Source organism: Aphelocoma coerulescens, chromosome 2, assembly GCF_041296385.1.
Source record: "Aphelocoma coerulescens isolate FSJ_1873_10779 chromosome 2, UR_Acoe_1.0, whole genome shotgun sequence".
Taxonomy (NCBI): domain Eukaryota; kingdom Metazoa; phylum Chordata; class Aves; order Passeriformes; family Corvidae; genus Aphelocoma; species Aphelocoma coerulescens.
The window spans coordinates 75,204,138-75,228,006 of record NC_091015.1 but is presented as its reverse complement, the minus strand read 5'-3'; the positions used below and the strand labels follow the sequence as shown (position 1 = coordinate 75,228,006).

Sequence of the window (23,869 nt, the reverse complement as noted above, 5' to 3'; positions counted from 1 at the left end):
GAGTCCCTGGTTTGCTCATGCCAGTGGTGGTAGGGTACCACAGGTAGATATGAGTTTTGTAGCAGTCGTTGCTCTTGGGTGGGTGTGCTTGGCTGGTTTTCCAGATCATAGACTTCAGGCAGTAAGGCATTAGAAATATTATAGTCTCTTAAATATACTGTGGAGCATTTGGCTGCACTGACTGCTGCTTTTAATAGAGTTCAGATCTGACATTTTTGGGACTGAGAGGGTTTGGACATAAACTTTGTTAAATTGGTTTTGAAAAAGGAAGTTCTTTCATGCTTTGAAGGCAAAAAAAAAATGAAGACAGAACTGCAAGTCTCTTCCTTAAATCAAAGTTTTCTGCCTGAAACGGGAACAGCTCAGCAGAACAGTTTAAGTAAACATGGCCATAACTGCTTATCTGAGACATTGGCATCCTCTCTTCTTAAGCTGTGTTACTTTTTTGTGGTATCCTGACATCTCTCAGTCACTGATGTGTTTGTTCTCACAGCACCTCCTTTGTAGGCATATACTTTTGTGTCCATTTGATAGTTGCCACCAAGATTTGAGGCTTTATCTGAAGAGCTTGCTCCAGGAGTGTACGTTTTCTACACCTCTGCAGATGAGATTTTGGAATTGCTGTCTGAAAAGTCCTTCCTGCCTCCAGCTCTGAATTTCTCTCTGTCTCTGTTGTGGCTTCTTTATTTATTAAGTGGGGAAAAAACAGAGGCAACTGTTTCTGAGTCATCCCAAGTCAGTGTTCAACCCAGAACAGGATAAAATCTAGGCCAGTGATGGCTGGTGTACAGTTGTAGCCTATGTGGGGGGCGGGGGGGGAGGTCAGTGAATGTATTATAAACACTGGGAGATTTCCTGAAAATCACGTATATATGTGAGAGTGCAAGGAATTAGGTACCATGCTCTAAAGCTGGTGCCTGAGTACGGGATTGTGATTCTTCTCCTAGGTAGGAAAGATGCACCATATTGCAAGAATGACTTATTGATACCTAACATTACAGCTTGGGTGAGTTTTGCCTGTGTGTGTTCAAATAATGTAGACTCACACTGGGTCTTTCCAGGAAGCATTGCCACATGCAAGTAACTTTTGTGCACTTCAAGTTCTTCCACTGTACCATTGCTTGAAACTTCATTATTAAAATTAATTTTTAAGTTAGTACTTTGCTCTTAAGACCAGCTTCTAAAGAAACGAATTTAATTTGTATATGAACAGCAAGAAAAATATTTTAGTTATTGAATGGAGGATTGTAATGTATTTGATAGGTCTAGTAAAGTAAAAAATTTAGTGATGTTTCATAGAGTACTTCTGTGTGTTCTATAACATGTTCTTCAAAGTAATGGAAGAATAAGAAATGAGAAGTGAGAGAAGCTTTTTGTTTTTTCATGGGAATTAGTGTGTCTGTAGATTTTTTAGGCTCTAGTATATGTTCTTCCTCATTTTGGTTATGTTACGAGGAATAATATCAATTAAAAGATGAAAAAGAGAAAAAGAAGACTGTGTCTTTCTTGCTCAGTTTTGTTGTGATTCAGGCAACGTGCATCAGGACATGGGAAATGATCTCAGCCATATTTTTAGTTATAGTTTAAAAATGATGAAATAGTGTCCAGAATTTTAAAGCTAGTGAACATGCAGATGTAAGTATATTCCAGTGCCAGTGCCAATCTAGTACATAAAGAGCTTCACCACTGTTTGGATCTGCTCTTCTTTCCTAATGGGCTGCAACTTGTTTACTAATGCTTGAAAGCATGTACACATCAAATAAATCTCTGGTATTTGGGCCATAGTGTACCAGCATTATGCAAAGGGAAGATTAACCACACTCAATATTAAGCTACGATCCACTTCACTCTTGATTCCTTGCCATAGTAAATCAACCAAACCATCAAAGAACAGAATTAGTGGAAGGGTTCCTCAGACAATAGATTTATTTCCATGTTTATTTGTGTTATTGTTAAGAAAAGGGAAATCAGCAGAGCAAATCTGCCTGGGGCTCAGGGCATTACAAATTAATCAAAAGACATGAAGTGAGCTTTTGGGTGTGGAAAACCAGCACCAGATGCAAATGCTACATAGCTGCATCATATGGTGTGTACGGTGTTGCTGCAACAGCTGAGAGGCAACATGCCAGCTTTGACTGCTGCTGCTCTTAATAGGTAGTCTTTAGCAAGCAGTATATTGACAAATCTGACACAGAGTGAATTTGCAACATTGACTCAGAAGACTTTCCTAACATGAAGTATCTTTAATGCGTATCATTTTAGCTCTTTCCTGTTTTTACTCTGCTCTCTTTCAGTGAAAAGGTCAAGAAAAGCAGTAGCTCAGTGGCTGAATTTTTCTGAAGTGCTTTACAGCAGGGAAAGTGGGGAAACCTCTTAAAGTGGTGTCTTACTCAGTAAGTTAACCCTTTTTTTCTTCAGTTAATTAATTTATTTTTCTTTGATTTTTTTTTTAATCTTATGTATCAGAATAATTATAGTGACTTACAAGGTATCCCCAGGCAAGTGTGAAGCTCCTCATCCCCACCTTGGCTTTCCCCCTCCCCCAGAAGCAGTCTTTGCCATATGAAACCTGTTAGCCTGCTTTGGCAGATGTGGAAGTGCGCAGCTGACTCAAACACTCCTTAACATGGCTGTTCCTCTGCCCCAACTGGGGCTGGCTGCTGCACTCATGTTCAGAGATCTGCGCTGCAGAGTGCACGCCTCTTTCTTCAGCACTTGCCCTGCATGTGTGTGTGTGTGTGCACCCACACACTTCAACAATGCCCCCCCTTTGTCTTTGCACTCAGAAAGCCACCAGCTGCATTAATGAGAGATTTTTCAGAGACCAAGAAGGGAACTTTTTGGGTTTTCCCCTACAGCAGTATGATAGGTATATTTGATATTGCTATCACTATCACTATAAGGAATAAAAGAGAGAGGACTGTATCAATTTCTTTACAATAACAGATATGGAGGCACTCGGGAAGATTTTCTTTAACGTAAGTAGAGGTTCAGTTAGTGCTGCTGCCTTATGTTGATTCCAACAGAAGGTCAGAGCTGTAAAAAGTTAAGTGTTGAATATTCAAATTTAATTTGTAGCATCAATTTAGGATGGCTTCTAAGTTTAATTAGTCTTAAGGGTGCTAAGTACTTCCAGCTGAGGCCAGAAGGACTTTCAGTTGGTCAGCAGTTCTTGTGATTTGGCCTGATACTACTTACTATCATTTTCTTGCACACCTGATACTTCTGCATTTTTTGCAGGTATGCGTTTCTTTGCTCACATCCTTTTATGCCTCATTTGCTAACTCTCCTGTTCTGGAAAATTGGCAGGATGACAGCAAGCAACTCCCTCATCCTTTTGTGTTAGGACTAATCCTCAGGGTCCTTTCTGATGTGTCTCCAGAAATATGTATTCAGCTTAGACTGAGTGCTGATTTGATTTGTAATACTAAAATGTGAATAGTGCAGATCACTTTCTGTCTCTTAAAAAAAAAAAGAAATCCTGGTTGAGGTGTACATGAACAGTTCCAGAGTTTTAAACTCAGTCACATAAAATATGTTTCTAAAATACAGATGTACTTTGGCACATGGCAGAGTACTTTGCTGAATCTGTATGTTTGTCTTTGTTTTGTAAACTTGGAACTTTACAGTTAACAATTAGATGACCGATCGCTTAACAGGTTATGGTATTTTAGTGCTCTGAATTGGGCTTTGATGGATTTTTATTTTGATTTCAGATTATATGTCTTGTTTTTACTTTTTTTTGCTTAACATATGATTTAATTAAAGTTTTGTTGCAGTGATTGACAGTTGCTTTATTTGATACCTGTTTATAGACATTTATTCATTACTTTTTCAGTGTACTGATATTTGTCAGAAGAGAATAGTATTATTTCTTTTGTCAATGATAATGAGGCTATAAATTACTGTAATTTTGGGATACGTTTCTGGTATGAGCAAACAGTATTCCCTTGGTGAGTTTTCTGCTGTGGAAAACTAGGTTATGCATGATATATTTTAGAAAAGACCTGTATTCCTCTGAAGATGAATGGCATTATGTAACTCCTGGAAACAGAGAAGAATCTAAATGTATGTATATTCTTACTCAAAGTATGGCAGCATCTGCAGTGTTGTTCCTCCTTGTCCACCGGGGGGACTAGAAATGATTGGTTGTGGGTTCTGCTTGTGATTTTATTTATTTATTTTTTTAACCCCTCTTTTGTAGTACATGGGGTGAAGGGTTCAGCTGGAGCACCTCAGTGCAGTCACCTGCCAGGTTCTCTCCGGAGCCACCCTGCTCCTGCCACTGGTGCAGCTGTGTTAGGTCCCAAGGTGACGATACCCACAGTCACCAAAGATCAAAATGAAAGTCACACAGATGCGTGGCTTTGTATTTTACTGACACGTACAAGAGGATTTTGCAACATTACGGCTCCAGTAAGCTGTGGGAGTAGGGAGGATATGATGTATTCTTCCCTGCTAAAATCATAGTGTTAACATTCTTGGCACCGTAACTGAACTCTGCAGTAACTTGTGGTGTACATTTTAAAAATGCACCAAACAGCACACACTGTTTAATTCTGTGTTCTGTTACGCAACAGAGTGCGATTGCCTCAGTGAAGCACATCTGCATTGCGAGAGTAAACTCTCCTGGGAAGCAAGCGCATCTTCCACAGAAGTAGGAGTGAGGCGTGGGCTGGGCATTGCTATTTTGGCAAGTAGAGGGAGCCAGCGTTGGAAAGCTGCCTCACCTTTCACTTTCCATGGAACTTACCCTTTCTCCCCATTTCAGGCACCAGCCACTGCCACTTGCTTCTCCTAGTCGTGGTACGGGGCTGGGGATGTTTTCAGTGGTTGATTAAAGCGTTTATCAGGGTTTTGGGAACCATGGTCTTTGCTATCTGTCTGGTTTGTTTGTGATCTCTGAGCAGAATAGGCTGTTAGGGAGCAGTAAACAGTGCAATTTGAAAAAACATCTGGAAGAGCTAAGAAAATGTTTTGGTTTTACTAAAAAAGCCAAACTAAACCACACCTGTCAGCAGTTGATGGAAGGCACAAAATTCCTCTAATTTTTATATTGCGTTTCAGTTTGCTTCTTCAAGTCTCTCCTTTGCTGGAAGCAAAGTGAGGCTCCTGCTGTCTCAGTTCTGGTGAAGTTCTTCCTGTCATCCTAAAGGTTGGTTATCAACCCTCCTTTTCCTCTTATCAGCATGCATTACATTTTTATGGCAGTGCTTAGCAAAGACTTTCCAACAGTGCATATGACAGTGTAATTGGACCCCTCTGTCTGACAGAAATTACTCCCTCTTTGATGGGGGGCTCTGGCTGCTTTTTAACACAGCATTCTTTGAGGCAGGCTGGGTATGTAGTTAGCTGGCCTGTAATGTGGGTGCACAGCATTTCACCAGGCACTAGTCGAAGCAGTTATTCATGGTTTGCTGTAAACTTCAAGACTGGAGTGAGTGAGATTCCCCAGGGGTCTGTCCTGGCTTTGGTAATACTCACTGTTTTCATTATTGAAATGATTGATGAAGCAGAGAGAGCAGTTGTTAAATTTACATAGGATAAGAAGTGTGAAGGGGGGCTGCAGGCTTGCTGGAAGGCAGGATGAAAGTTTTGAGCTGCCCTGGCTAACTGGAGGAATAGTTTGGGAAAAAAAACCTGAAAAACATCTAGGATACAAAATAAAAGTGCTGTAGAGAGACAGAAATATGCAGTTGCATGAGACAGAATGGGGCTGACTCAGTAATGGTTCTACAGAAGAAGGTCTGTGAGCTGGTATTGGGCTGTGTTGGAGTTGCAGTTTGGCCTGGTTTGGTTGAATAGGGTGGTAAAAAAATCACAGCTGGTTCCCAGACTACCAAGAAAACCAGTCTGTGATGTGTCCTTCTCTCTTCTCCCCTGGGACTTGGGCTGCCTGTGCTCTTCTGAGTGGGCAGCTTTTTTTTTGATCCCCTGCCCGCTTCGGTTCTGACCCTGAGATGGTGACCATGCCTGTAGGGAAGTGTCCCAGCTCAAATCCTCCCAGGCCGTGTGCACAGGACAGTGCATCTGAGAGGGAAAGGGATCGCAGACCTGAGACCGTAGGTGTCATGCAGTCATACAAGGAACAAGGGTTCCCCATCCATGTTCCTCAAAAAAGCACTGTTTTAGGGTGTGTAAAGAAAAGGCACAAAATAACCCACCCACTCCACTCAGTGTTTGAAATGGCTTAATACCTAGTTTGGGGCACAGCACAGTCAAGAGCCAGCTGGATGGTGTCCAGGGAGAAGGCAGGAAAAATGATGAAAGATTTGGAAAACATGACCTGGGCAAGAAGATGAAAGAATGGGGATTGTTTAGTCTACAGGGGACAAGGCCAGTAACAGACATGATAGTAGTGTTCAAGTATGTGGAAGGTTCCTACGAGGAGGAGGGGAATAAACTCTGTATTGCCTGACTGCTTGGGGTTACGACTAAAAGAAATGAGCTGAATATGAAGGTGGCAAGACTTAGGTAAACATTTAAGAAGGCTTTGAAATTATAAGGGTATTTTGGTGCTGCAGTTATTTGCCTTTGAGAAAGCTGTGGAAGCATCATCACTGGAGGTTTTTATAAAACAGACAAACCACCTACGGGAATATTTTGGGCATTGCTTTGGGAAAGGAGGTGGAATACATGCTTCTGAAGGTCGTTTCCCAGGAAATAATGAAGACTTTTTTTTTTTTTTTTGATTCCCTGAACTTAGGTAATCTAATAACCTAGCAAATACCTCATGAGATAGTGGCAATTCATTATTGCAACATACCAGTGGTAAATAGACAGCTGATTTATGCACAAAACCCAATGATGATGATACCCTTCTGTTCTCTGTTCTAGTTTAAAAAAAAAATCTGAGTAAGCTAATTTTACTGGAGCATTTCAAAAGGCTGTTCCTGTAAATATCTTACTCTGTACAGAAATAGAGGAAGTGATGTTGGTTGGCTTTGCTTATTGAAATAGTGTGCAAACACTATCAGTACCTGTTATTGATTGTACATAGCATGGCCATAGTAAAGCCAGCAGTACTCTGTGAGGCATGGGAGTTTTACAGTGGAGCATGACGTTGTGTTTTCAGTCTTGATGTTTGTGCACTTGTGTGCTTCTTTCATGTGGAGTAGGGAGCAGGCTGGGAAGAACTAAGCTTTAATTACCTCATTGCTATCTATATCCGAGTTACTCTCCATTGTCTTGTTACATTGAGTGCCTTGAGAAATGGATTTTGGTGTCCCCATGGACACTTTAATCCTTTTTTTCCTCACTGGAGGATCACTTCTATGACTTTGAAAGTTTCTGCAGGTCCCCTGAAGTCTTTCAACTCTGCTTCTGCTATAGAACAAAAATGTATTTTTCTTTTTGAAACACAGCTTCCCCTGTTCTTGTCGCTATGCATGACAGGGAAGAGGAGGTCTCATGTGGTGCTATAATCCATGAAAACAAGCTGGGTTGATGGAGTTGTTACAGGACACCCTTAGGAGAGCTCCCTGAGTTGTGAGAGCCGGTTTGCCTCCAGATGAGAGCAGCCAAGCTCCTTGTGTCCCACTCAGCGCAGCCTCTGGCTTGACCTGAGGGATGTTTTGTCACCCTCATCCTGGGCCTAGGAGCACTGACAGAGGACAGTGCAGAGTCACCATGTGCCCAGCATGGATTTAGCAAAGCTTATCGTAATCCTGGCAGTATCCACACTAACCCCGAGCAGTCAGACATCACCACGCATTCGTGTCCCCGGCCCTGCAGCTCTGGCCTTGCACTGCTGTGCATACACCAAGAGGACCTGCTGCTGAGCCGCTCCTGGCACCTGGAAGGGCTGCCCTGAGCACTCAAGAATTGCTGCTCCTTTACCTCTTTGCAAAAGCTTCCTCTTCCTAGTCTGCTGCTATGCAGGTCTGTGTCCTGATCGAGTGTGATAACAAAATGAGGACATGAATTCACATGTGCACATATGTGCATATATTTTAGTCTCTTGCCTTTTTAAAATACAGAATAGTAGTGTGCACTTGTCTTTGTCCCAGTGTATCTGCTCTGCATCAGAAAACTAACGTTCTTCATGATCTTGAGTGTCCCATCTCATGTGAAATAAATCAGCACTGCTCTTCCTGTGGAAGTTCTTCAGGGGATTTAAATTGCTGATTTCAATTGTGACTAAAATCAGCAATCAGGAGAGCTTTACAGAAATCATCAACTTCTAAATCTTGCTTTGCATTTACTCTTTTTGGTTATAGTCTTTAAACAACAGAATGCTTTCAGTACTTGAAATTATTTTATATATCTTTTTTTAAACTTGTACTACATCATATTTCTACAGATGTTCTACCAGTAATCTGCTCCAACATAGACTTCTGTGGGCCTCTAATTTTTCTATTTTTTTTTAATCAGTGGTGTGCAAATTTCTGTTCACTGTTTACTAGATTAGATTTTTGCATGCAACTTGTATAGGCTATATTCACATTAAAATAAACCTTCAGCAAAAATGCCCTAAAAGGAGATTCTGAAAGATTTCTGTCAAACTTAACTGAATGCTTCCTTAAAATAGGAGGGGAGAAGAGAAAAAAATTCAACTTGTTTTGCATTAAAATTAAGTAGTTTTTAAAAGGAACAGTTAATTGTAGTTATTAAGTCAAATTTGGTTTTTTTGGTCACAGTATCTTGGATAAGAGTTTTGGGAATCATAGATCTTGAACTCTTGCATATCACTACTGTTAAGAAATTATTTTAATTCCTATTTTCTTACATTTACAACTTGCAGTTTCTTTCTTTTGTTTGAGCTGGCTGTGTAACTCAGCCTGCTAAATGAAAGGCATGACAGATACCCTCCCTGGCCTGGCAGAAGACTCTGCTGCTGCAAGCTCCTGCAGGCTGTCTGGCAGTCCTGGTTTAAAAAGTGTAGTCAGTAACTGATAGCAGTTTTGAGGTTTGATTTTCTTTGTGACTTCAGCAGGAAACACAGCGTTCTCTAAATGTTGCTCAAACAACAACCCCGAATTCTAATAGTTTCAATAGATAAAGCATTTGAATGTACTACGCATTTTCATAACCTAGTTTAGAATATGTCTTAATTTACATACATAAATGCATGAGAAAAAAATCACTTACATATATTAGCCTGTATGCAGAAGGTGGTGACCCATCTCCACTGTGCCCAAAGGGGTGAAGAGGGTTGTGTGGCAGACTGAGGACAAGAACAGAGCTTGAGGCTTTGCTGTTGTGTTCCCAGTCATATTCTTGGATCTTGCAGAGGTGACTCTGTCTTTCAGATTCATCCAGCTGTAAATGAGGAACTGAGACTGAGGATTGTTGAGAGATTTTAGGAATTAAGTTAGTAATTTTTTTTCTGATATGCTACATAATCTCTTCCAGGAAAAGGCAGTGATGGCTGTTGGTCCCATGGGGGGCAGCGAGCTCAAGGCACATATGGATCAAGTGTGATAACACTGATCACTTGTGGAATCTGGCAGTTTTGTTCTTGGAGAGCTTTGCAAACACCAGCTGGAAGTAAAGATACTGGAAAAACTAATTTTCTTTCCCTAGTGTGTATAGGAAAGTCAGTTCTTGGAAACTGGGGAAGGAATCAACAATGTGGTGCTGAGATAAATCTTAAGAGATGGGCATGGGGGGAGGATTGGGTGATTGCCTCTCTTCCATCTCCCTTAGCCATGATTTGGCTGCACACTCATCCCAGCATTGCTCCTGGTCAGAGTTCACACATGGGAAGAAGTTGCTGCTCCTGGCTAACCTGTGCTGGTTAACTCTTAGCATCATAAGCTCTGTGCTCCCTCACTTGTACCTTGCCCTTCTCTTCTCCTAGCTTGATGCCCATCCTCAGCTCCCTCTGATGCAGGGTGTCACCCTTGCCTAACTGTGTCTTGCAGCTCAGCTTAGAGGGATGAGTGCATCTGATGGGTCCTTTAGAAAGGCGATGCTCAGAAGTGTGTGTATTGCCAGGGGCTGTGGCTGAGAGATGAGGAACCTTTTTGCAGAACTCCCAGTCATGGTTTGTCATCCATTTGTCACTGTTGAGCAGTTTCTGCACTGGGGCCCTGAGAGCCCTGTGGTGGGAGTTATGTAGGTGCAGCACTGTCTGCAGGCTGAGGACAAGGGAGTCCTCCCTGAGTCTGCATCTGAGTTCTGATCACAGTTTGTCACTAATTGTGATCAGGTTAGTCGACACTGTATGTCCACATGCAAATTGCACACTGATTTCAGGAATCATCTGCAGAATAAATAGAAGCACTTGCATCATGAGTTCAAAGCAAATCAGTAAGTGTGAAACCCAGCAGTGAAATGTGCATGAGGGTGTTTCAGCATGGCCAAGACCCTTCAAGGGGTAATGGAAAAACTAAACTGGGGGAAAAACTGTGCATCAGCTTCCATGAATCCTGTGCATTTATCTTTTGGTTTTGGGTTTCTTTTTTTTGCTTCTTTTTTTTTTTAACAGTTTGCCAGTGGATGCTATAATCAGGAGTATGTATGTTTGTAGACTTACAAGGGGAAGGCCAACACAACAATTTGTGGATGCAGACTGATTCACTGGCTGCTACAGCCTTCGAATGGTGGGCAGGGCAAGGTGGATTCCAGGAGCACAGACACTTAACTGCAGGCCACTAAGGGGGACCTTCTGTGAGTGAGTAACAAAAGGAGTTTCACTGCACGCAGGCCAGAAAATATCAGCTAATGAAGCTTCTAAGATAAGATTTAAACTGACAGGAAATGAAAACTAACTTTACTATTTTTCATACAGGCTGACCACCCTCCCCCTTCACTAATGCTCCTGATGACTGTAGGGGAGCAGTTCCTCTACCTACTTCTTGGAATACACACACTTGGGTTAGAAAAGTGCATGACCAAAGTGCATAGCCAAGCTCTGCTGTCAATGGGGCTGCAGCGAGGCTTGGCTCTCAGTCCAGCTGTATTTTAGACAAGTCCTTGCTGTCGTTATCTCCATAAAGCTGCATTTGAAAGCAAGGACGTCTGTAAAGAAGGAAAGTACAACACTTTCCTGTCTCCCTCTCTGCCTGTAATCTGTTACAACGGATCTGTTGCTGTGCAGAGTGTGTTAGGCTCAGCAACTGCTCTTCCTTGGTGTACCTGCGAAATTTTGAAATCTATAAATAAGGATGTTTGGAGCAGGGGGAATAGACACACCTTTTAACTCCATTGAAATGCTTGGACATAACATGCTTATTTTGGCAGGACAGATTGGGAAAAACAATCTCTCTCTCTCTATATATATATGTTGCTAAAATATAGGGACTATCCCAAATAAAACAGCTGGTGTATCTATGTGGCTAAAGCAGATTTCCTTAGATTTATGCTAGTCATGCTATGAGCTGCACTAAAAGAAAATTAAATAAGTCATGTTTCACCCCCTTCAGCTGCAGACCTTTGCCAAAGTTTGTTTCTTAGAAATTAGATGAACCTGATGAAGCAGGATCTTGTGTCTAAAAATAGAGCATTTTACTTTCCATCTTGCCCCTCACAGGCAGGGTATAATTTTACTTCATCCAAGAAGTGAGATGAAAGGTGATTTGAGCTTTGCCTTATGTCTCTATCCTCTTCTGAGCTTGTGACAGAGGACCTTCATCTTTACTGACCAGGTTCAGAAGTGGAAGGATCCCGACAGTGAGGAACCACCATTGCAGATTGTTTATGTGGTCAGGGCAGCATTTGCATTTTGCAGGTAATGTGGCCTTGCATATGACTGTATGGCTTCTGCTGCTCATGAACGTGGGGCTAAGTGTTCTGCTCTTGCAGCAAAACAGGGTTTGCAACCCTGAACAAAAGGATGGAGCTTTAAACCTGAGTTTTGCAAAGCCACCCGAGCTGCAGGTCCACTGGAGTGTAGCTCTGCAAATAGCCCCGGCTGCCCTTTCAGCTTCTCGAGACACGTACGAGCTGTCCAGCTGCAGCTGCCTCCGGGCTCTGCAGGTGCATGCAGGGGAGCCAGAACCGGGCTGGGGGGGATACTGCAGCCGCCTGCCCTCGGCGCCTACCAGGAAGGCCAAGTCTGACAAGCAGGAACGGAAAAGCTGGCCGTTGGCCAGGTTGAATGCCATGATCCCAGCGACAGCTTCCTTCCCCTCTCCTCTTCCTCCCCACCCCGCCGCCTGAGTGGTTTGGAGGGTGGTGTCCCAGGCACTCATAAGGGTGTGTGAGTGTTGGGGCGGTGCTGTTGCTTTGCTTTCTGTGCTTTTTTTTGCATGTGGATGTGTCTGCAGCTGTTTGCCTGCTGCTTTTCTAACCATGCGTGGCGTTCTTTGATTCACAGGATTGCAAGTGTATGAGCCAGCGTGTGGCAGCTTGGCACCACCGTTTCATTAGAGGAAAGAAGGCCTGTGTCCTGCAGGGTGGTTTTAGTAAAGACATGTCCCATCTGCTGCTTCTTATCACCCTTTTTATCGGTGCTGCTGACTCATGCAGTGTGGTCTGCTCAGCTCTCCACTGCAGTCACATCACACTTTGAGTTACCTTTACTATGAGTCACGTTTGCTTTTTCACGAAATGGCAAGTGTTAAGCTAAAAACAACCCAGTCTTGTCCCTTTCTTGTGTATTGTGTCCTTTTCCTACCCTTTACCTCCAAGTCTTGTCTCTCTGTGATAATATTCTCCTTTCCCTCAAGTGAAATATTTGTACCTAATTTTTTAGCTGAGTAATTTTGTCTTTCATAGCATCTCTGCACTGTGCACCTCAGGCTAGTGAGATTGCCAGCCTGTGCTACAATATGATAGTTCCTCTAAGTTGCCATCACAGTTATGTTTGGTGGAGAATATTTTTTTGTTTCCTCTGTTTAAAGAAAAAACATGTTTATTGGTGTTTTGGTGTGAAATTTTGCACTGGGATGTGTGCATCTTTGTATTTTGATATGTAGCGTATGCACGTGGATCCAAAACCCCTTGACTCCAATTTTTGTGTGCACTTTCAAGCCTCTGTGTTGAGCTAATGAGACCATAGCTTGAAACAGCTTGTGCTGAGGCTTCCCTTGCTTGCTTTTGGCCTATACTTTCAGAGCCAGCTTGTAGACCAAGGTGTGCATCCTGTGTGGGCATCGGTAACTCAATTTCACTGAGCTTGAAATCCCCATTTAAAGTGCTAGTGCATTGTTTCCAGGCTAAAAAGAATGACTGAGTAGTGCTACCGAAGACTTGGTATTTCCTTGTTTCAGTTGAGGGGAATTTTGCCAGTGATTTCTTTGTGGACAGATTTGTGTGCATTTGGCCCTTTTCAGCGCTGAGATCCCTAAATCTGTTTCAAAGGCAAGCTTGGTCCATGTTTCACTGAGGACAGATGATTGGCAGAGGTTGCTGTACAGTTTAACTGATGCTGAGTTCTGTATCTTACTGTCCCGAGTCTTTGGTCATGCCAAATTTCTGCAAAACTGGCAGTCTGATTGAGGTCTGCCCTGAATAAACCTTGGAGAGTTGTGCTTTTATAGTGCTGTTGTGATAACTACTTGGATATCATAAAAATTGGCCTAGAAATGAAAGAGAGATATTCTTGGAAGAAGTTTTAGAACAGGAAGGGAGGGTAATGCAAGACTTTTTATTTAAAAGAAAAAAAGTTGTCCTCATATTCTTCTAGCAAACACAAGGCAGGTTTAGATTGCTGTGCCAGATTTTCTTTTCTAGGAACAAAGTTAGACTTCTTTTTTACTTCAGGGTGCATGCAACAGATGAGAACACACGTCTGTCTCTTTTAGACTTGTGCATAGAAAACGCTTTTTTTCAGTGTTAAACAGGTAACGCTTGTTATAGACCAAGCTGCTTAAAACTATTGCAAAGGCTTAGTGATTTATCTGTGCCAGTGGACATAGTCTTTGAAGCAGCACCACCTGATCAGGCAGTCTCTAGTCCCATTTCAGCCCTCTGAGATGGAGACAAGTCCTTTCCATACCCAATCAGCAGGGTTAAAGACTTGGTAGCTCCTTCCTGTGGAAGGCACCAGACTGTGTTTCAACATTTCCTTCATAGTGTGTGCTAAACAATGCCTTGGATAGAGTGGGGCCTTTGCTGCTAGCAGTTTAGCTTGAAAATACCAGGGGATATGTGGTAAGTGCAGGAGCTTTACCTTTCCAAGATTATGGGATGGCCAGCTTCTGTCTCTGGGCAAGTATGTCATGTCCTCTCCAATTCCCATCTCTCTTTCCTGTTTAGCTTGAAAACTTCATGATTCTGTGAATTTGCTGTTGCTGGGTTGCTGGGTGTCCCTGGCAGTGTGCTGCCAAGCTTTGTTGGTCCCTGGTGTAAATAAACAGGGCTAATGATGATCACAAGCAAAAATATTCCATTGTTTCTGAGAAGCATCTCGTTCTCTTGTAAGCCTAAACTAATGCACTCCATAACTCCATAACCACGAATGTAGGGCCCTCCTGCTCAGCATGTGGCATCTGACTAGGAGACAGGCATTGCTCATTGGAGTCCTTGACCCTTGGAGATTTTGCTTTTCAAAGCCCATGACCACGGATTTTATATATATACATGGTGCTGTCCCTGACTTGCTGCTAATGGTGCTGAGGTATGTCATGGGCACACGATAAGGAGCAAAGGAAATTAGTGCTTATTGACAGGGGTTCTTGTGCCTCACAGACATAGGCTGCACCCTTGGGAAGATGGTGGCATGTAGAAATGTCTCTGTGTTCTGTTTTCCCTCGTGGTGTGAGGGGGAAAGCGTGGGTCTGCACGTGGCCAGTGCTGAGCCCTCCTGCTCGCTACTGCAGGGTGGCTCTCCCTCAGCAGGAGCAAGGCAGTGCTTCCTGCCTTGGGACACAGGCTTAGGTTCACTTTGTGGCTCGTTTTACCCATGTGCAAAATAGATGTGTAATGATACCTGCCTTTGATGTGGAAGCCAGTCTTAATTAATTAATTAATTGATGTTCCCTAAACACCTTGAGATCTGAGAATCACTGTATATGCTCCAGAGCAGCAACAGCACTTGTAGGTTGGAGAACCATCTTTGCTCCCATGATGAGGCTTCCCAACAGGAGAGACTCCAGCCCCTCCTTTCCCAGCTCCTCTCCCGTTTTTTTTTTTTGGATGAAGTGATACCGTGCTGTGCATTAATTGTATGGCTTGCTCCCTCTGACTTCTGCCCAAATAAATAAATAAATAAATAAACTGATATGCTGAATGCAGTCAGCACATAGGGTGCTTGCCAAAGAATTTCACAAAGCAGCAGAGCTGGGTTGCCAAATGTCATGTCTTTTATATAAAGCATTCTTCAGGAAGCAAAGTTGCAAGGGGAAAAAAAAAAAAGAAGAAAATGTTATAAAAACTCTTACTGCTGTAAGAAACATTGTCTTCCCCCACAGGGAGAATGTCTGGGCCATGTCATGGTGGGATCAAGGGATCCAATTTTTATTTCCTCTCAAAGGCCCCTCTCTCATTTCTTTTCTGCACTCCCCCTCCCAAAGAGTAGCTCTTTACTGTGCTGGCTGGGGAAAGTGGATTTCAATTAGCATTCAAAAGCAGGGTTATGGGATGGTCAGCTTATATGTGGATTTTGCCAGTGGATTTTGGGTGGAGAAGAAGTTGTTTAAACAGTGTCACTGTCAGAATATTTATTAGTATAATATGATTAATGATTGAAGAAAGCCAATGGAAATTTTTTTTAATATTTTATTTCAGGGAGCGTGGGGGAGGTAAAAACTTCAACATCAAAACATAAGGCTGTATGTTGTAAATGCATGCAGATCTGTTTTTACTGAGAAAGCTTATATGTACCATTGATATGTTTAGTTGTGTCTGTGTTTAGGAGTGCATTGTGTCACCTCAGCGAGTGTGAGCTGCAGTGATTTGACCCTGGGTTTTCCCTGACAGGTGGAGTTTGCCGTGGGATCTGCTACAAGAGGGATCAAACCCCTCTTGTAGTGCAACCCACAACTTGCTGTGGGCTTGTGGGAGCCAAAGGTGCCCTGGGGTGAGGCAGCACCTACTGTGTTTTTCCAGAGGCAAAGGATGCCAGAGGGTGTGTGGGTGTGAGTGGGTGACAAGCTGGATTGGGCATTTTGGGGGTCAACACTGTGTCCCATAGGCTGTGGACTGGGCGTGGATGTCCTGGGTAGCTGGGCTGAGCAGGGAGCAGGGTTTTGCCCTGTTTTGGGGCCCTGTAGGGGTCCCTGACAGCAACTGGCTGCTGCTGCTCAGCTCTCCCGGCTGCTTTTTGGTAAAGATGTGGGAGGATGAGTTTTGGAAATCACTCTGTGTAGGCTCATAGCATTGCTTCTGCTTATTTGTGTACTCCCAGTTCCCATCTCTGGGTGGTTCTTACAACTCCAGAGGCCAGTATTTTTTCCTCTAAATTAAAGCTTTGTTTTGGCAATGTGTTGTCCGTAAGTGTCTGCGGGTCCTCCGGTGCTCTCAGTGTTGTGCACTCACTGGTTGACTTTTTAAGCCTGGTGTGGATTTGCAATATAAATGTGGTCCACTGAATTGGTATCAATAACAGAGAGTTGGAGCTGTACTGAAGTTTACAAAACAGGGTTGAAATTGATTTTCTGAACTTCAGTCCTCTACAGTGTTTTATCTCACAGGAGTATTTAATCTGGTAGCATAATGTGTGATCATTTAGGCAGTAGTGCAGCCTTGCACTACTCAGTACTTGCACTACTCTCAGTTCTCCCATGCTGTAGCTGCGAACGACTGAATGCAAATTTAAGCTATATATACTACTGTTTCCTTCCGTATCTGTCACAATTCCTTTGAACTTCCATCAGGGTTACTACATGGCACTGCCGAATAATTAACACAGTATGCATTAGCAGTATGTTCATTTGTCCTATATTTTTTAAGGAACAAATCAGCACCAATAATACATGATAGGCAGCAAGAGGTTCTGCTTTTGGATTCTTAATGCCCGTATCGCAATAATGCAGTAAGTCAATGGTAATGAGTCTTTTTCAGTTAGTAGAGTTAAATAATTTTAAAATGTTGTAAAAAAACCCTTCTATCCTCCTTCTCCTTCATTTTTCCAGGACGAAAACTGAAATTCCATGTGATGAAAATTCCGTATTTCTGGGTATGGTGTCAGTAGGGAAGTCCTCACGATACAATTAATTGTGACAAGTGCTTCTTCTGAGATGTGCTGTGTCAGAAACAGGGACTCTTTCAATTGTGCTTCTTTCTTCCTGTAGTTACACAGTTCTGCAGTCCTGCTTCTCTCCCTGGGTTGCAAGCACTGAAATTTTCACTGCTTCTGAGTCCTCAGCCACGTGTCTTGTGTTATGTGTGATCTAACAATGAGGGAAAGAAGACCAATTAATAGGCTAATGCTCAATTTTACAAATTTTTTACAAAAGCCTTTACATTTAGGGTGCAAGTGTTGTAACATAATTCCCAGATAGGAGAAAAGTATTCTGAATAACAGCTGTTGTACGTGTTTGCATGACTAGTGCACTAAGCTTGTGAATTAATATGATATGTATTATATAGGCATAATTTTAGATTAATTTCTGAACGAATAAGTTATATAGTCCTCGGAATACATGAAAGTGAAAATGATATTTGCATGAAGAAAGAGAGCATGATAGATAACCCTTCTATTTATACTTAAGCATAGATGGGGTATGGTGATGAGAATGAGAAGAATCTGCATCGGTTTGAGTTATACGGACCTAAGTTTGTCGTGTGCCCTTCCCTCTCACATTCCCTCTAGATTTTTTTACATTCTTTCTTTTTCATCAGGGAATTATCCCTCTCCCTTCTCCCTTCTCCCTTCTCCCTTCTCCCTTGTCCCCTCTCCCTTCTCCCCTCTCCCTTCTCCCTTCTCCCTTGTCCCCTCTCCCTTCTCCCCTCTCCCTTCTCCCTTCTCCCTTCTCCCTTCTCCCTTCTCCCTTCTCCCTTCTCCCTTCTCCCTTCTCCCTTCTCCCCTCTCCCCTCTCCCCTCTCCCCTCTCCCCTCTCCCCTCTCCCCTCTCCCCTCTCCCCTCTCCCCTCTCCCCTCTCCCCTCTCTCTCTTCTCTTTACATTGTCAATATAGCAGTGTTTGTTCAGGAGAGGTATTTGATTTTGCAGCTGACATTTATTTACAGGGTCACCCTCTAGTCCCTGTGTTGGATTGCCATTCCTTGGTGAGCAACATAACCTACTGTCTAAGAGATTCCATAGAAAACCATCTCTTTCTCTGAGTCCCCAGTAAAAGGCAGATGAAGGCATGCTTTGGGCATTATGTTAACACTTTGTGGGAGCTTATATTGTTCTTTGAGACACAATAAGCCTCCAAGATCACACCAGGTCAGAGGGTTTCTAGCAGTGTACTACTCCTGCCAAAGCCTGTAGCTCAGTTTGTGTGGATAATTTTTGAATGGTCAGGTTTCAGCAACATAATCCAGTGAAGATGTCTCTGCACATGGCAGGGGAGATTCTGTGATTCTGTTGATCTCTGAGAAGTTTCTACTTTTATTTTTCCCCAGTGCAATGATCATTTCTGCATTTTCTCAGCAGTTACTCCTTTACTACTAGGAGCAGAGGGTACTCTGTCTTTGAATGTTTTGACACTCGCTGCTTTAGTTCTTGACTCACAACTTACGTAAGTCTCTTGAGTAGGTTTCAGGTTGCTATTTAGAGGTGATGATATTCTTGTGGAGAAAGCATGGAGGCGAGGAGCCTTTAGACAATTGTCTTGCTTTCCTTGTCCTTTTCTCATGATTTTTGGTATGTTTTTTGGTTTGTATGAATAGTCAGGGAAGACAAAAAGGAAGAAAATAGTTTCTTGGAAAACATGTGTCTTTAAATGCAGATGTAGGCATGTAAATATTTATAAGCAGATTTTAAATTTTGCTGGTTATCAGGGAGATTAAAAGAGAACAGAAAAATCGGTAGGCTTCTCTGGGTGAGTGGCCCCTTGAATATGAGACCATTGCTGTTAAGGTGCTCAAATATGAGTATAGAAAATATAAGTTCAGGTATTCAGGTTTGAACACTCTACCATTATAGAAATGGGAAGTGGAAAGAGGAAGAGTTGGAAGGTAAGGAACAAATAATACAGTGACTTGTGGGGAAGCCTCAGATACTCAAAAACTGTTACTCTAAGGTTAACCATTTTCAGCTTTTAAAAATCAACTTTCTGCACCAATTCACCAATTTATTTGACTTTTTTTCTTAATCTTCACATTTCCTCTCTTTTTTTTTTTTTTTTTTTTGCAGCTCTCTGAGCTAGAAACCTAAGTGAAGCAGGGAGGGGAGAGAGGGCAAGAGACAGTGAGCATGACTTATGAGTCTCACATTATCAAGAATGTGGTGGGAGGGGGGATAAGATAAATCTGTGAATAATACCAAGCAAAGAAGTTCAGAATGTGGAACCACTCCAGACCATGAATGATTCTGTGAAATTTCATGCCTTGCTTGTGTAAGATGGTCAGAAAGTTATTCTTGTCTCTGAAAGAAAGCTGGCTCCAGACCTCCTTGAAATCTTGTGGGATTTGCTAAAAATCATGGGAATCGGTAGCAAAAGTCAGGGTGAATATAGCAGTTAACTCTATATAGATGATTATTTTGGCTCTTGGTCTTCATACTTCTAACCTTACTTGCATTAAAATACTTGTTATTAGACTTGTAAAATGTCTTTAGAGTCCTAATAAGATTTCTTGAAATTATCTGCAGGAGAAATACTAGGACAATGTTCTTGAAAATTTTTTAGATCCTTTACAGTGTATAAACTGTGTGTGTATGTGTATATATTTTTTTTTCATCAGAAGGATAAAATACTTCTCATCATGAGTATTTTGCTTTGCTCAGTAGCTTTCTTGTCATATAGGAAAGTGGATTTGAGATATACTGTGACTTTATCCTGATATTCTATGCACGTTGTGCACCTGTACGATACTTGTTTGACTTGTGAGTGAAATGCTGTATATGGTTGTAGGAGGACATATATTCAGCATTTTAAGGACCCTGTAACATACAAACCTGAACTTCAGCATATAGTTTCTTACTGTTTGCTGTGGTGGAGGCATTGCCCTGTAGTATTAGAACACTTTCAGTTTTTTGATAGTAGTAGTGATCTTTGCTTGCCCTGCTACAAATATGCTGAGTTGGCTTTTGAGGGATGACATTTACTGCTTACTTTAGCAAGTTCTGCAAACAATATCTGACTTAATAATTTTGTTTTCTGCTTGTAATTACACATCCTTCTTTTTCTGGTAATGCCTTCAAAACGTCTCAGTTCATTATGAACTCTCAGATCATAATTTTAGGAATAATGCGTATCCTGACTGGTCATAACGAGTCTGAAATTCCATCTTGGGCTTCTGGTGTCATCACAGAACCGGGATGAAATTACAGCTTTAATTTATGTACTATGTGGGATACATTATTTATTACTGTGCATTAGAAAATGATTAATCTCTGCTTGTGTTGCAAGGCTACCGTACTGCTCTGAGTCCCCAGGAAGTGCTGAGACATTGTAGAATTTCTTGTGTGGATTACATACAGTTTTATGAAGCTTCCAGAAAGGCCATTGCATTATTCAAAAGCTGCTAGAGGTGATGAAAATTTAGGAAGCCACTGTGGGTTTTTTCCTAACTAGTAGAATTCCTACAGGGCTTTTGTTTGCTAAACCTGAGCGTTTCCTTACCTTTAGTTGCTTTCAAGTGTTTTGTTTCACATAAAGCCATGATCAGATAACTGGATTGAGGAGCACTGTGTTTTGGGGACCCTCGTTCATCAAAGCACTTTAACCACAGTCAAGCTCTATTGAAGATAATGGAAATGAATCATGTGCTTCATTGGGCTGCTGAATCTGTTCTTTAATTTCTACTTCTTTGGTTGTTCATAAAATCTATTTTCTTCTTTTTCTCCACTTCACCAAACTGTGTGTATGTGTGCATGCACATGCATGTGTCCATGAATACATTGAGCTGCAGTGGAACAACATGAGCTAATGGAAAACTGCCATACCCGATTTGTCCATATTTAATTTCAATGACTTTTAAAAAATGTTTTAATGCTCTCATAACATTCCATTTTTATGAGCATTTTCAGTACTAGGAAAGTCAGTAATCAAGTTCTGGTATGTAATTATTAGTACTGTGCAGCTAGTTGTAATGTCCACAGCTATGGCTGTGATGAGTTTGAGTCACAGCATTCCTTCACGGCTAGTTTTCATTGGAGTTTAGCCTTTCTATGCTAGCTGAGAATTTGTCTGGTTTTGTTTTCTAGCCAGTGGACATGTGTTTGTACAGACCTAGTACCAGCCACTACACCATACAGCTGTTACCAAGTAACATAACGAATCTGCCACTTCATAAAAAGAATTTGGTATCTGGGGGAGGTGATTGGAATTTTGCATTTACAATGCTGTGTCCTGGTTTGGAGGGGGAAAAAAAAGGCAAAACAAACAAACAAGAAACAACAAAACCTAAACAATCCCCTCACCCACCCCAAGCAAAAACCCTCACCAAACCCAACCTCCAATGGTTTCTAGGAATTCTAATTAATAAGCCCTGGCAAATTGTCTTCAAAGTACTCAGCACTATTAGATCTGAGAAAAAGAATTAGATATTTGTAAAATATCAAACAGATACAAATACCTTAAGAAAAGAAGTCACTGATTTAACTTAAGTGAATGCTTTATACTAGTACAAAAGTATTATAAAAAATTAAATACTCCCACTTTCTGAGGTGGGATTTTTATCTTTTAAGGCTTTGATGGCATGTATAAACCACTCAAGTTTCAGTCTTGTGGGTTATATTGTCACCAGAAGCTCTGACTAATGATACAGTAAAGTCTTACAAATGACAGGTGGTATAGTATGACTCTAAATTACCTTTTTTGGATTGTTTTATTATTGTCATATACTTAAAAAAAAAAGTTGCAGTGCCTACTGATTAATTGAACTTAGTGGGGAAGTGTTACCTTCAATTTAATTTGGGTGGCCATATTATAAATCACAGATGTGGAATCTAAAACCCAGTGACAAAGCTGATAATCCTTGAGGTGTAAGAATCTTGAAGCTGGTGTAGGGAAAGACGTGCGAAACATGCCAGCAGCTCTACCCCACGCAAAATTAAAATGATTGTCATTTTTGCAGGGAACACCATGGGAATCAGAATTAGAGACATCCACCCCTCTTCAGTTTGAAAGCTGAAGAGATGGCTGCAGTTTCTGTGCAGAGTTTCAGCCCGCTAGAGCTGTATAAATAGATCTCTGGTGCCGTGCAGATCTGCGCGGGACCAATCGCTCTTCCCTTCCACATCACGAGGAGATGCAGGGAGCAGTCCTCTGCAGCTACCTGTGTCATGCCAGTCATACTGACCACTGGCTGGGACTTTTGAGGATGGAAGGGCTAGCTCAGATGATGTTCTCTGCTCTGAAGAAGTAAGGAATGATATTTATGTAGATTTAGGCTGATCTTTTAAAATGTAATTTAGATTTTAAATGGGACATGGCGTTTGTGCTAGCTTTCTGAATGAGCTGCAGCCCTGGGCGAATCAGTATCACGTGAATCAACACAGTGTATCACATCAACAGAGAGGAAACCAGCTGTTTAGCACTGGGGGAGTTTTAATTGTGCTATGATAGATACATGAGACTGGAAATAAATACAGCAGCATGAATTTTATACAGACACTGTAATTTCTTACTTTCCTGCCTTCTAGTTCACTATAAATATTATTGCTAATTTTGTGTAGGGAGGGGCTTTAAGTGTGATAGAGGTGGAAAGGAGGACCAATGTAAAAGTTGAAGGGTAGATTTCTCAAGGGTCTTCAGCTACCTGTTAATCCTGGTTCAAAGGGCAAATTCTGTTGAGCTGTCACAATCCAAAAGAGTTGGAGCCTACTGCTGCGATGTACAGTTCTGCATGTATGCAAAGGACTGAATAATCACATGGAGGACCATAAAAGCACAAAAGAAAATTGGAGGAAAGAGAGAAGAAAGAGTGACAGTAGGTTTTGACGTAGGATTGAGATCCACTTCTTGGCACAGATGTCCAACTCTGGGAAATGAATCTTAAGGTAGAATAGTTACACCTGTAGGAAAGTGTGCCAGTCACTCCTTCCTCTGCAAGTGCTTCCCTCTCACCTTGCCTGCAGAGGCAGAGTGCAAAGACATGGCTCTGATCACTCTGGTGAATGGGTTAGAGCCAGTCCAAGCTTTGTTCTTCAGAGCGTGGGCTTATTTATTGCCCAAGTTTTCGTTTAGGATCAATAAAGTTTGGGTAGTCTGGTTGTGCTGTGCTGGCACTTGGGGCTGGGTCGTGCCTGCCTTGGTGCACTGCGGGAGTTGCACTTGCCGAGTTGTGTAATTGGACATTTACTGTCATATCACGAATGACTGATGGCATAATTTGTATTTTCAAAATACATAAGCAGCTCAGCCTAATCAGGTGGTGTGGTAAATATTTCCAGGAGATAAAAACAAAGTATTAGGGCAGGGAACAGAGTTACAAACTTTCTTTAATGAGCTGCATATTGTTTGATTGTGTTTTTTTCATATACATGAGCTTCTACATGCCATATTCTAGTAATCACTGGCAGCTGCTTCACAGTCCTGGAGAAATAATACTGTAAACACTGGAAACAGTAAAAATGACTGGATGTGTCAGTTTGCCTTTCAGACTCCTGTGACTAACAGGTGATTAGTACAAATAGCAGAAGGCCCTTTTATCTTTCGTCTTGCTTCTGGAAATAAAAAGAAAGGGAAAGCTGGTGGACAGAGGGAACAAATTCAGCTCCTCCAGACAGTTAACAGTGGTACTGCTGACTGGCATGGATTACAGTTCTGGCTGGGTGGGTGTTTAACTTGTAAATATGAGTAGTTCTGCTGACTTCCTGGAGCCCCTAAAGTTAAGTGCATAAATAAATGTTTTGGGACCTGAAAGAGCCTCTTTGGCTTATTCTGGAGAGTTTGCTGCAAAATCTTATGATGCAGGAAAACCCCCAAA

General features: G+C 41.9%; 1 protein-coding gene across 11 annotated transcripts in view; it reads left to right on the top strand.

Annotated features, from left to right (window-relative positions):
• Nucleotides 1-23,869, top strand: part of ATXN1 (ataxin 1) — a 343,223-nt gene that overhangs the window by 147,327 nt on the left and 172,027 nt on the right. For 9 of the 11 annotated variants that reach the window (XM_069008042.1, XM_069008041.1, XM_069008043.1 and 6 more), the window contains one exon: nt 2,295-2,393. The exons of 1 other annotated variant lie outside the window; for it this stretch is intronic. The gene's annotated coding sequence lies outside the window, so the exon portion shown is untranslated. Of the gene's footprint in view, nt 1-2,294; nt 2,394-22,125; nt 22,303-23,869 lie in introns of those variants that run through there. One more of the 11 variants, XM_069008051.1, reaches the window with a different exon arrangement.